Source organism: Chrysemys picta, chromosome 6 (assembly GCF_011386835.1).
Source record: "Chrysemys picta bellii isolate R12L10 chromosome 6, ASM1138683v2, whole genome shotgun sequence".
Classification (NCBI taxonomy): domain Eukaryota; kingdom Metazoa; phylum Chordata; order Testudines; family Emydidae; genus Chrysemys; species Chrysemys picta.
Window position 1 is genome coordinate 97,700,337 of NC_088796.1, and position 14,851 is coordinate 97,715,187.

Consider the following 14,851-nt stretch of genomic DNA (forward strand, 5'->3'; position numbering starts at 1 on the left):
CATGGAGGGTATGTATGGCTACATACTGCAGTGAAAATCAGGCTGTACCCACACTGCGGCAGATAGCTACACATCTCAGTGAAAGGCTCTAGTATCTGGGAGGCAGCCGGGAAAGGCTTCATCAGCTCCCTGCTGACAGGACCAATTCCATGCAGCGAGGAAAGGCTCTGGAAGGAGGAAAGCAGCATGGAAACCTTGCTGCCTCCCCCTGCCACAGCCTTACCCTCTAGCCCGAGTCTTTATCTGTGGTGGGGAAGGGCCTTTCTCCACCATCTCACCTCTGCCAGAGCCCTTACCTGTAATCTTTCCCTGCGGTGGGGAAAGTGTCTAGCAGCAGAGAGCTGGCAGAGCCTTTCACTGCTTCAACAGCATTTCCCCATTGCCGGAGTCTTGTCCTGTGGTGGGGAAAAGCTCCAGCAGCTGGGAAGCAGTGGGACACAACACAGTTAAAAAAGCAGTGTAGACTGGAAGGCCTGGTTTGGGCGAGTGGAGAGCTGTATTGGGTATATACTCAGGGGTGTCTATAATCCACTTGCCTAAGCCATGCCACATGCTCTACACTGCTACTTACATCTGTGTTAAAGGGGCTACACAAGTATGTATTCTACACACAGCCGAAGAAAGCAGGAAGCATAGATGTAGCCTTAGTGCTTTTGTCACGTGTCTAGACAACTTGCTACTGAACCATCCTTCTCTTCTCAGTAACTCTCCATTCAGTTACATGATGAGCAACTACAAAGAAAACAGGTGATTATTCTTCTGGCATCTGTGCTACTTGTGTTCTGTTTATATCTACTACTAGTGTATTTACTTAGCAAAGGCTCTGCAGAAACATATAATTACTAATTAATTCTCTCTGTGCTTACATGCCACAAACAGTACCAACTGATATTTTGTAGTATACTTTTATGGCTTGCAACTTAAAGCATCAGAGTATCCTGGCTGTCTAGGAATAATTCTACAGCTTCTGATACTATAACAGAGATGTGGTATTGTCTCTGAGGAACAGAATATTCTAGAACAGCGGTTCTCAACCTTTAGCAACCCGAGGACCCCCATTTTTATTTAAAAATTGTTGGGGACCCCCAAGCTCTTGTGCTCAGCCCTTGACCCACCCCCTTCCCTGAGGCCACGCTGCTACCCCACCCCCCCACTCACTCCATCCACCCTCCCTCCGTTGCTCACTCTCCCCCACCCTCACTCAGTTTCACCAGACTGGGGCAGGGAGTTGGGGTGCAGGATAGGGTGCGGGCTCTGGGAAGGAGTTTGGGTGTGGGATCTGGCTGGGCAGTGCTTACCTTGGGCAGCTCCTGAAAGTGACCAGCACATCTCTCTGGCAGCAGCTCCTAGGCAGGGAGGCACACAGGCACCGCCCGCACAGCTCCCATTGGCTGCAGCTCCCACCAATGGGAGTTGTGGAGTTGGCGCTCAGGGCAGGGCAGTGCACAGAGACTCCGTACCCCTTCCTTGGGCCTCAGGGATGTGCCGGCCACTTCCAGGAGTGGTGCAGAGCTGGGGCAGGTAGAAAGCCTACCTTCACCCCACTGCGCCGCTGGACCTTAAGTGTGCATGAAGCGCTGGGAGGGAGGGGGAGGAGTTGATCGGTGGGGCCTGCAGACACCTGGGGTACCCTCAGGGACTCCCAGGGGTCCGTGGACCCCAGTTTGAGAAACGCTGTTCTAGAAGGACACAGGAGACCAAGAGACAGGGAGAAAGCTCAGGAAAGGTTCAGACTGTGTAAATATTTCTTGCTCATTCACTTAAATAAATAACTGTTTTTGTTCTAGTTTAAATGTGTTCTGCCTCCCTACACAACATTACCAATTCCTCCTCCTCCTTGATACAAAACCTCTGGGAACAAACACACAGAACTTCTGAGGCCAAAATGTGGAGCCCTTGGGAGTAAAGCATATGGTGTCTCAATGTCAGCTTGCTGGCTGAGCAATGAGGAATTTGCTTGTTTTGTAATGGTAAAGCCTAGCTATAAAACAGTGCAGTGAGGACTTGTTGTCATTAGAACACCTGTTATGTTTAACATTCGATTTCTTCAAACACAGTTCTGGAAAAGCCACATTGTTCAACATTTATTTTTCTGACCCTGCCAGACTTATATGCCACACAAGACTGTCAGTCACACTTCTCTACAGAGACTTACAAGGAGTAACTGATAAAAAAAATTGTGCTGGGAAGGATGTGCCTTCATGTAAGAAAGGGAGGGAGAAACAGGAAATAGAAGTTCAAAACTATGGCCTGGTCTACATTAGAAAATTAGGTCAGTTTAACTATGTCAGCCAGGTGTGTGAAAAATCCACACCCCTGAACGGTGTAGTTAAGCTGACCTAAGTACCTGTGTAGACAGCGCTAGATTGAGGGAAGAATTCTTCTGTCTCTTCACCCACCTTTCATCCCTAAAATTTCCCTTCATCGCTAATGATGATTGAGCATCAAAGATAAGAGTGCTAGTTCATACAAGGTTACAGGTAGCCTGCGTTTTAAACACTCTCTCACTTGACCCCGTTTACAGAATTGCAAATATCTGAACATGGTAGGTGTGATGAGGAGCTGCTCACTGAGGATTATAATTTGTACTTTGGAAAAAAAATTGAGTTTTGAAAAGGGATTTGCATGAGATGGTGGTCATTTGGCACACAAGAGAAAATGCTGTTCCAGGCATAAAGGGGCTCCACATAAGGTGTGAAGATGGGAGTGGGAGGAAATAAAGGGCCTGGTTCAACTCATGTTACATCAATTGGAGCCTCTACATTCCCCAAAGGGAGAAGACTAGGTTGGAGCACAATGAGCAAGACAGGGAATAGGAAGAAATGAGCACAGGGATGATGAGCAGTGTGTTGATTAGTAAATGAAAGAAATTCCCCCAAAAGTATGGAACTTAGGCCAAAGGGTGCACTAGTGTTTTTTCCCCATAAGAAATGTATGGTTCTGAGTCATTCTGTGCTCTCAGATATGGGGATATGCAGTTGTTTTAAGATGTCCTGTTACTTTGGGGATGCACTGAAGTTTCATAGCAACACTTGGTCTGCAAATCTATACATAGAGGGGAGATAAATATTTAGAATGTCTGGTTGAAAACATCATGTTCTCTTTGGAGTGCCTACCCCATACATAGCTGGCATTGCATGGTAATAACTTCATGAATGCAATGTTATACAGGGAGATAAAATAAACAAAACATGAGGTAGAGGGAAAAGGCTCAGAGAAAAGTAAAACATAAAAAGTTTAAGACCATGGAGTCTAGTGAGCCAGTTGTTTCATTGAAACTGTAACTTTGGCTTTCATTTTTAGATATTCTGATTTGTTTTTAAAACATTTGTCATTGGCTCACATGATGATTATTTAATCCATAGTAAATATTTAAAATAGTGCTAATAACTTATAAGGATACCAGTAACCTAAACTAATCCTATCTTGAAATGGCCACACTGTAAGGTGCTGGCGTATTGCTAGCCCACAAAGGATTCACTCCAGCACCCAGAATCCCTTTTCCAGGCAGTTCTGTTTCTCAGATATAGGCAAACCCCACTCAGACACAATTCCTCAGTTCACCCTGGGCTACAGCTCCCAAGGGATTTTCCCCTTTGTCTCTCTCTATTCCTTCTGCAGGATTTTCCCATGCTCTGTTAACTGAGCACTGTCTCCCAGGGCGCTCTCCCTGGAGCTCCTTTCCCCCAGTAGGTTCCTACTGCCTCCCTGCCCAGCAGACTCTGGCAGCCACTCCCACATAAGTCCCTGCTGCTGTTCCTACTCCCACTACCCAGGCCTCCTGGCTTCTGGCAGGCAGCAAGAGCTCCATGTCTGCTTTCTCTACCCCTTTCCTGACCGACTAAGGTCTGACTTATTCAGGCACCCCCTCAGGCCTTCTCTTATAGACCAATCACAGGTGCACTGGCCTCTTCTCTGTTAAAGGACCTATGCCACCCTGTGACATAATCCTAGAACCGATGGACTGAATCCAATTTAATGACTGCAGCCAATTCACTTTCCCTATATCCATGACTTACAGTGAGAAGTCAGGCCTTAAAGTATTCCTTCGAGAAAGCTGTACCCGTAGGAATGACTTGCAGAGCTGGAACCAGTGTACTAAAAAAACAGTGAAGCTTGCTACCCACATAGCTCTTATGTTATGTGTCAGCATGCTACACATGGGGTCCCACAGGTGTCTGTCCTGGACCTGGTACAATTCAATATTTTCATTAATGACATGGATAATGGAGTGGAGTGTGCACTTATAAAATTTGCAGATGACTCCAAGCTCAGAGGGGTTTGAAGCTCTTTGAAGGAAAGGTTTAGAATTAAAATGGCCTTGACAAATTGGAGGACTGGGCTGAAAACAACAAGATGAAATTCAATAAAGACAAATGCACTACTCTTGTCTCTTAGGAAGGAGAAATCAAATGCACAGCTACAAAATGGGAATAACTGGCTAGGCAGTGATACTACAGAAAAGGATGTGAGGGTTGCAGTGAATCACTAATTGAATACAAGTTAATAATGTGAAGCAGTTGCAAAAAAGGCTAATATCATATAGGGGTGTATTAACAAAAGTGTAGTATGAGAGACATGGGAGGGAATTGTCCTACTCTACTTGGCACTGGTGGAGTACTGTATCCAGTTCTGGGTGCCACATTTAGGAAAGATGTAGACAAATTGGAGAGAGCCCAGAGGAGAGCAACAAAAATAATAAAAGGTTTAGACAACCTGACTTATGAGGAAAGGTTTATAAAAACAGGCATGGTTAGTCTTGAGAAAAAAAGACTGCGTGGGAGCCTGATAGTCTTCATATATGTTAAGAGCTATTACAAAGAGGATGGTGATCAACTGTTTTCCAGGTCCACCAAGATATGACAAGAAGTAATTGGCTTAATCTACAACAAGAGAGATTTAGGTTAGATATTAGGAAAAGTTTCTAAGTGTATGGATAGTTAAGCTCTGGAATAGGCTTCCAAGGGAGGTTGTGGACTACCCATTGTGACAGGTTGGATCACAGAAACCCCCTGGGACCTGCCACCTGATGTGCCAAGACTACTTCTACCCCTGCCTTCCCTGCCAGCTCAGTACTCCAGCACCCTGTCTTGCTGAGCCAGACACTCCTGTCTGCTCCAACAAAGACCCAGGGTCTGAATTACTTGCCCCAAAGCTGCAGGTTTACCTGAAAGCAGCTAACAGAAGTGTTCCTGTCTTTAACACTCAGATGCCCAACTCCCAATGGGGTCTAAACCCAAATAAATCTGTTTTACCCTGTATAAAGCTTATGCAGGGTAAACTCATAAATTGTTCATCCTGTATAACACTGAAAGAGATATGCACAGTTGTTTGCTCCCCCAGGTATTAATACATACTCGGAGTTAATTAATAAGTAAAAAGTGATTTTATTAAATACAGAAAATAGGATTTAAGTGGTTCCAAGTAGTAACAGACAGAACAAAGTAAGTCACCAAGCAAAATAAAATAAAATAAAATAAAATAAAATGTGCAAATCTATTTCTAATCAAACTGAATACAGATAATCTCACCCTCAGAGATGCTTCAGTACGTTTTTCTCAGACTGGACCCCTTCCAGGCCTGGGCACAATTCTTTCCCCTGGTACAGCTCTTGTTCCAGCTCAGGTGGTAGCTAGGGGATTCTTCATGATGGCTCCTCTCTTTGTTCTGTTCCACTCCTTTATATATCTTTTGCATAAGGCGGTAATTCTTTGTCCCTCTCTGGGTTTCCACCCTTCCTTCTCAATGGAAAGACACCAGGTTAAAGATGGATTCCAGTTCAGGTGACATGATCACATGTCACTGCAAGACTTCATTGCCCACTTGCCAGCACACATGTATACACGAAGACTTACAGGTAAAACACACCCATCTGCAGACAATTGTCCTGGTTAATGGGAGTCATCAAGATTCCAAACCACTATTAATGGCCCACACTTTGCATAATTACAATAGACCCTCAGAGTTATATTTCATATTTCTAGTTTCAGATACAAGAATGGTACATTTATACAAATAGGATGATCACACTCAGTAGATTATAAGCTTTGTAATGATACCTTACAAGAGACCTTTTGCATGAAGCATATTCCAGTTACATTATATTCACTCATTAGCATATTTTTATAAAATTATATAGTCTGCAATGTCACACCCATCACTGGAAGTTTTAAATAACAGGTTAGACAAACACCTGACAGGGATTGTCTAGGTATAATTGGTCCTGCCTCAGTGCAGGGAGCTGGAGTAGATGACCTCTCATAGTCTCTTCTAGGCTTTCATTTCTATGATACTTTGATACTATGTGATAAATTAATGAGTTCTTCTTATATGGTTCATCTTTATAAATTAACAGCTAATTCACAAATAATTGTAATGTTGTTTGGTTTATAGTGCCCACATGGAGTCAGAGATATTTTGTGACATTGAGATCATGGGTCAAATCAGAGAGTTTACTGCAAATCTAGGGGAAAGTACCTTTTGACTGATGTATGTCACAATCTTCAATTCTTAATAGTCTAGGAAGAATTCAAGGCTGAAAGTTCATACATTTAGAACGACCAGTTGTGTACACGATATATGATTGCAAGGATACTGTTCAATGAGTTCACATTAAAATCAATATTTCAAAAACAGAGACCTGGATTTTCAGTTATATTTTATGGAACTCCAACTGTACTGATAAATCATCACCATGGCTTCTGTCAGAATAAATAATGGATTTCAAATGTCCTATGTGATGCAGAAAGGCTCAGTGCAATCGAGCCATTCCTGCACCTGGCTTTACTCAGTACCTAGGCCGTTCATTGCCTAACACAAAGCACGTTTACATATTGCCTGTCTGAGACAAAATAAATGCACTGCCTGGATTCTGAAGTGGCTTAGTTCTAAAGTTGGCTTCTCACAGTACATCTGTCTGGCAAAAGAACAATAACTTGGATCAAAGAAAGCAGAGGCCTTTAGGCAGCTTATAAGTCTATTGTGTGATATTGTGTGTGCTTATCCAGTGAACACGTGCTTTAAATTAAAAGCTATGGAAGCAGGATAAGTATGTGTACTGTGTACAATTCACTTTCTCTTCACTCCAAACAGCTTTGCCTTAAACCTCCATGCCTAGATATTATATCAGCATCTTCATAAAAGAATGCTTTTGTTACCAGTACATCAAGAATAAAATCTGCTCTTGTTGTGTCAGCAAACAAGAATGGAATGTCATGCTGGTAAGATACAATAGGAAGCACACAATGGGGAAAGCATTAACAATAAGATGAGACAAGGTATATGTTACTAACATATATACTAACAGACATACTAACAGACTGAGACACATCTCAGGGGCATTAGGCTGGTCCTTACCTTTAAAGACCAGGAACCTATGTAGTTAGTTATAATAATAATATATAGTAATAAACCACTGAAATACATTACAATGATTATAAATTTGGCGACACACACTATGATCCTTTTCTTAAAAAATAAGTCTCAATGCAATGAATACATCTTTCCACTTTAAGAACTGCAATAATTGAAGCTTTTAAAATTGATCTTTTAAATTTTTTTTTTTTTTTAAATCTCTTTAAAAGTTAGCAGTCCCATCTATTGATTTGGTGCTAAAGGAGTCCAACAGAGTTAAGAAATCTGGGGACCCACAAGTAGCTCATCTACCAATGCACTCTCCCATTGACCTAAGGAACATTTTTCCTTAAAAAAAAAAAAAAATGTTAGTGTTGAATTGAAACCACAGGAGACTGGACTCTTCTATTTATCCAGTGAACAGGTAGCAGACAGAAGCATCAATGCATGCTTGGTCACAGCATTCTACAAAATGTATCTTTGCCTGTTTCTGAGGGACCATCTCTAGGAAGGAGAGTGTAGTTCGGCATCCATGCCCATATAGGCCTTGTGCTTTATGCAGAGCAAGCCAACAAGGATGTCAACTCCTGCCGTTTTTGGTATAACCATCATTTTTGCGATAGAATTACCTAACAACTAGCACCCGATTGAGCTAAACGACAGGCAACTGAACACTCAACATACAGTAATGCTTATTGGTCACAATCAGCTCGGGTCATTTTCCATACTGGTGACCTTGTGATGAAAGACGTATTCTTTCATCTAAAGCCCCAGTCATTCAATACCCTGAGACAAGAAATTTAAAATCTAGCAGCAAATGACAATTGTAACTTAGAGGGGTGAGCATTGCTCGTAAAGAGCAACTGGAATGAGATGTCACTAGAATTGAACAGCATTAAAAATTAACTAGTGTTTTCATATAACGTGTTTTCTGAAGTACTTTACATAGCAATGAGTTAGACAGTGGTATAGTGACTGCCTAGACAAACAGTCTACATGTGTTCAGTAATTGCTCATATACCACTAGGACATTAGAACCTGTTTTATTGAGAAAAGAAGCACTGACAAGGAGAATTAGGGGTAGACCTTCTTCCAAATGGGTCATTTTAATTTCACTAGAGACAATCACGTTTGACTCTTATGCATATTTACCAGACTGAGTGAGTTATTCTGATGTCCTGAGCCATTCACTTTTTCTCTGTTGTAAGGACAATGAAGGGAGCTGATTAATTCTAATATTACTATAAAGTCAAACTCCAGAAAGAGCTACTATATGAGATATCTGATGCAATGGGAAACACAAAGAAACCATAGAAGTTGAGGGCACTTAGCACCTTGGTGAAGACACTTAGTACCTCACTAAATGAGTCTCTGTTGACATAACCTGCACTTTTAATTACTTTTAAGAAATATACCATGTTGGGGCCTGATCCTGCAAGCTACTGAGCACCACCAACTCTCATTACCTCACTAAGTGATAAGGAAAAGTACCTGAATGGATTGTGCTTTTAGAATTCACAAATCTTTTTGTAGTTCTGAATGTAAACTCACCCAAGTTGGAAAAAACAGCCTAGTCCTCAATCCACTGGAGTTCCAAATGTAGAGTGCCAGTAAAGCTAATATAGTCCATAAATGCATTTACACTGTAGCCTTTACTGTCCGCTGAGGGATTAATGGAAACACTCCCCCTGGCTCTGGAGTCCATCATCTCTGTTCTCTTTTCTTTGCTGTTGAAAACAAAAAAACAATGTCCTGCTGTGAAGAGAATCCTCTGGCCATTCAAAGACAAATGGGACCAGATCAGCTGCCCCAGGATGCAATTCATTTACAGCAATTTTAGGCTCTGCCCATTTCACTGTGTCACACAGACACACTTGAGGAACTCAAGAATTTGCATTTTGTATGTGCTGAAACCCCATTAAATGCAGCCCCGCTCAATGTGGGTATTTTTAAAAATCATACTTCTGAAGAACTAAAGAAAACTGATCTGTGACATTTCTGAGAGTCAGAAACTAGTAACTAATTTAAGGGAACTGTAGTGTATTTTGAAAACAATGCAGCAGTGAAAAATAAATGGAGAGGCAGAAGGTTTGCATATATTTGCCAGCTGTTAGGACCTACTGACTCATATTTACTATTGTTATCCAGATGGTCTTTTCAGAGCCTTAGAGGTTGCTAATTCACTATACCTAATGCTTTGGCAAATAAATCTGAAACCAAAACATGAGTAATAATAAAGGAAAGAAGAAAATACAGAAAGAAATGTAAACAGCCTAAAGTAAATGGGTTCCATTTCGCCCCTTAAATGCAGTAAGAGAAGGAAAAACAACTTGTCCAAAGCTTCCAACAGACTCCAGCTGTGTCTCTTTAGTAGTTTCTTTCATTTTCAGACACAGCAAACCATCTAGTTTTCTAGAGTAGTTTCATCAGTTTGGACAATGTGACCTTAAAGCTCAAATAAAGTTGAACTGATTACTAGAATGTTTTCTGTGTGTTGCACCATTACATATTATTGAGCTGGTCAACATTATAATTTATAACATACCTCTTACCAGAGTGCTATAAAAATCAGGGACACCATTTAAAAAATATATATTCAGGGACAAAGAATCAAATTCAGGAATGGTCTTTGTAAAAAGAGTGATTAATGACTCCAAAACCTATTAATTCAAATAACATCAAAATAGAAAAGATAGTTTGAAAAGGAACAAAACCTTGACAATATTTTTTTTAAATTACACTCTTTCTGGTTCTCTAATAAGATAGCTAGGAAGAGAGACAGTCTATAGAAGGGCTATTATTATATTTGCTAAAACATCATTAATGAAAGTAAGGAAGACATGAGAGGTATGTTAATCAGTAGAATTAAATGAATAATTTGCGATGAATTATTGGATACATTTAACCTATATTTCTGTTCACAGATATTCCCACAGATCACAATTACCTTGGATTAATTCATTTTTGTAACATATTTTAATAACTCAATGTAGTGATCACTAACAGTCATTTTCTGCTACCCTTCCTCATATTGAATAATACTATACACTTTAAACAGTATCACCTGAGGACTATTTTAGGAGTGAGGATGTGTGTGAGGATAGCAGACCCTAGCCCTAACATTTCTTTGTAAGTATTTTATAATCAATATTTGCTATTTGAGTTGAGCTGGTTAATTGTGATTAGTCAAGTAAACCACATGGTATTGTTTGGATAGTATATTGACACTCCTCTATAGAAGAGATATGCAGATAACAACAAACAACTCATCTATATGAAAAGATACATGCTTATGGACTCAATAATGATGTCAAATCTCATGTTTCTGGAGAAATTTGACTGGGGAAACATGAAGGCACTGATTCAAATCACACTTATTCAAAATGGTGGAGTTGTACAACATGAGCAATTCTACCATGGATATGAAACGTTTTTTCTTTTCTCCTCATAGCTCAATGTCCCTTGGCTTTTTGATGGCTACTGGACTGTGGGAAACTGGAGATATAGCAACAGATGTCATCATATCATCATGGTTCAAATTCCATTTGAATTATAAGATTCCATTGCTAGTTTTGCAGTGGGTCAAGATTAATATTTCATTAACTGGTGGGTTAAAATAGGCCAAAATGAACCGCAGTGCTTGGAGAAAATAAAATCCCATACATTAGACACCAACACCTCACAAACAGAACTGCTAATTGGAGATCCTTCACGTTGGTGGTGGTGTGTTTCTATTAGAATATCTGTCCACAACTCCTATTCATACATTTGAAAGGAACCATTAGTGTGATCTATGTAAACAATACTGATCAGCAATTGCTGTTCAGGAAGATCAAACTGGACACATTGATGTGCCTCTCTTCCTCTTTTCAGCTGAACCCCGTCACAAATAAGACAGCTAACAAAATATTAGGTGATTTCCATAAAAGGGTTTTCTTGTAGTTCGCCCAGGTCACAAAACATAAATTATCTCCCAGACCAAAAGAACGACACAAGGTTCTTCTGGCATCCCAAAAAGTGTACAGGGATAAGGTTGTGTGACAGTTTTGTGTGAGAAGTGCCATCTTAAATCCCACTGTGCTAATGTTTGCTTTTGTTTTTTACTGTTTTGTTAAAGTTCTTGTAAGGAATACATTGGTGAAACTTAACTCTGTGCTTCATGGTTTATCATTGTTTTAGCTTGGGTATTTAAACTCAGATTCGGGAAGGAATCAACAACTAACTTTAACTTTAGCTCCACCATTTTCTGTCTGATGAATATCTTCTGTGATTGGTGTCTCATTATCTGATATTGGCACTTCCCTGGGGGGAAAAAAATGTGTTTGCTGCTTAATTTTTGCTCTCCTATCCAACTAAATGGATAGCTTTAAAGGCAGATAAGGTTGAAAAATCTGTCAGAGAAACTCTGAAAATAAGCAAACCAAGAAGTAAAAGAACATAAAACTAGATACTGACACCCCCAGAGATAAAACACAATGAGATACTTAATGAACCAACCAATTACAATAGGAAATTATTGGAAAACAAATTTTTCAACAAACACCTAAGGGCTTTTTATAGCCAGTAAATATAGTACTGGGAAAGCTTCAGGTCAAACGTGTACTACCCTAGCAAAGTAGAATGAGGAAGAGAAGGGTTGTGAAAAATGGGGCTGTCAGAGTCTCTACATCTCACACCTTAGAGTGAAACTGGATCAATGCCCCTTGGGTCCCATGTACTTATATCTGATAATAATCTCACAGGTAATTAAATAACCTGTGTTAAAACTTCTCTCTTGCACCAATACAGAAGTGAGAAGGTTAGGTCCAGGAAAATATACCACTGGCTCCAGAGAGGCAATCATAGTCACCATAGAAACAGAAATCTCATGAGAGACTGGGAAAAATTCCCCTGGCAGCCCTTCCTCACTGGAGACATGCTGCAGGTCAGCTTGTCTTGATGCTACATGCTATGTTATGGGTAGGGTCCAGGAACAAGTGAACACTGAAAAAATAATTTCCATGATAATTCATTTGAATTTTGACAACAATTGGTTTCAGCTGTATTTACATTCTGTTGTGTTTGCTTCCCGCTAACACTCTATGAGTTTCCTGGGAAGGACTGTTCGTGGAAACAGAAAATTTCAAATGGATTTTTAATTCACAAATGAAAGTTTTCAAACTGGAAATCTGATCCCAAGTCTATTGTCTACATTGGACTTTTCCCTCCTAAAAGTTCCTATGGTTGCTGTCAATGGTGCAATTCCTCCCATGGTAACAACAGAAAGAGCTCTAGTGTACACAAGGCTTGGTGTCTAGCAGCATTTAACCACTGTGGGTATGTCTGCTTTGCAATCAGAGGTCTGACTGCTGCACAAGCCCACCCAATACCTTGGATAGCTACTTAGCAGCCAACCCATACTGACACCAGGACTGCCGTGGCTTCTGTGCTATTGTTGTTTGAACTAGCTAGATCGAAGTAAGCCTGGGTATGTCTACATGTGCTGCAGTCACACTCTGATTGTCGTATAGACAGACACTAGGCATCTAACCCGTTTAGCAGGGATAGATCACGTGGTGGTTAAAAAAGTCTAATGTAGAGTTATAATGTGTCCAATCAAGGAACTGAAACATACTATGGGCCTGATTCTCCACTGCCTTGCCCCTTTTGTGGCCATCTACATCTATGCAAAGTGAATCTAAAAGTTACCACTCCAATTTGGTTGGCTGAAATTCTGTCTTGGAGCCTCAGGGCAGACCAAGTTTTACTCTGTGCAGGATCCAAAGCTGGGAAAGAAAAGGTGCTGTATGCCACCTCCATGGTCCCAAAACTCTGGGGCTGCCATGGGCCAAATCAGTCCCAGTGCAAGTTAGCGCAGCCTCAGGATGTTCCAAATGTATAGCCCTCTACAGTGCTGGCAGCTGTAAGGAGACACCAGCTCTATGCCATGTGACTCTCCAGCCAACCACCTAGATGAGCTTTCAGACTGTTTTGCACAACCAGAACCATTCAGAGCACCTTGCTGGAGATGAGGCTGTCTGACTTCAATAAAGTTATTCCAGGCTTACACTGTAACTGAAAGCAGAATTTGGCCCATAGTGATGTACAGTCACTTTATATGTATATAAATGATTACATGCCATTCCTAAAAGTGGAGATCCAGGCCTTAATTCTCAGTTGCTCCATGTAACTGCTGGGCACACTGGAAGGGGCCGAATTATTTCTGGTTCCCTGATCCTGGGACTAGTTTGGCCACTGGCTGACTATAACCCAAAGACCATATAAAAGTGTTGCCCTTTTGCAAGCAGCCACTCCTCTCACTCAGTCAGTAAATCATCAGCGTTCCCAGCTCTGCCTACCACATATGGCATCCGTGTCCCAAGAAAGGGAGTAATCATGGGAAAAGCAGAGCAAGTAAAGTTCCCTTGATTGGTGCTTCTTTCCCAGGTGTTTAAGAAATAAATAAAGGAGAGGAATATACCAGAGAAGATGGCCTGAGCAGGCAAAAAGTAAAAGTCTTGGAGGGCCCGTTCACTAAAGAACAGAGTGACAAGGAGCTCTTGGTCTCCCTGGTAAGGACCCAGGAGGAAGGAGCAATTTATTCATTGATTCATGGAGTTTAAGGCCAGAAGAGCCTATTACATCATCTAGTCTAACCTCATTTGTATCACAGGCCATTACATTTCACCCAGCTGCACCTGTATTGAGCCCAATAATTTTTGTTCAATTAAAGCTTATCTTCCAGAAAAGCAGACAATTTTGATCTGAAGATATCAGGAGATGGAGAATCCAATATTTCTCTTAGCAGTTTTCTCCGGTGGTTAATCACCCTCACTGTTAAAAATGTGTGTCCAATTTGAATTTGTTTAGCTTCAGCTTCCAGCCATTGGTGGTTGTTATGCTGTTCTCTGCTAGATTAAAGAGCTCTTTATTACCTGTTATTTTCTTCCTGTGAAGTCCTTATACGGCATAATCAAGTCACCTCTCAAGCTTCTTTCTGATAAACTAAACAGACTGAGCTTTTTAAATCTCTCCCCTAAGGCATTTTCTCCACCCCCTCAGATAATTTTTGTGGCTCTTTTCTTTGTTCTCTCCAATTTTTCATCCTTTTTAAACAATGGACACCAGAACTAGACACAGTATTCCAATAATGGTTTCACCAATGCCCTATACAGAGCTAAAATCACCTTCTGCTCACTGCTCCCCTATTTATACATCCAAGGATCACATTAGCCCTTTTTGCCACAGCATCTCACTGGGAGCTCATGCAGAGATGCTTGTCCACTGTGACTCCTACATCCTTTTCAGAGAGTCATTATTTTCCAGGATACAGTCACCCACTCTGTAGGTATGACCTGCATTTCTTTTCCTAAATGTATAACTTCACTTTTAATACAGCCAAATAGCATTTTGTTTGAACGGGGCCAGTTTATGAAGCGATGCAGATTGCTCTATATGACTGTCCTGTCCTCAACATGACTCATTGTTCTGCCAGTCTTTGTTTTATCAGTACATTTTA

The 14,851-nt window shown here is 40.9% G+C and overlaps 1 long non-coding RNA gene across 2 annotated transcripts in view; it reads right to left on the bottom strand.

The window, feature by feature from the left end:
- Window positions 1-7,553: 7,553 nt before the first annotated feature.
- The window catches only part of LOC122173741 (uncharacterized), a 149,892-nt gene continuing 142,594 nt past the window's right edge, over window positions 7,554-14,851 (bottom strand). The window contains exon 3 of one of the 2 annotated variants that reach the window (XR_010588881.1): window positions 7,554-9,080. This is a non-coding gene — a long non-coding RNA (uncharacterized LOC122173741). The remainder of the gene's footprint in view (window positions 9,081-14,851) is intronic. The other variant, XR_010588880.1, reaches the window with a different exon arrangement.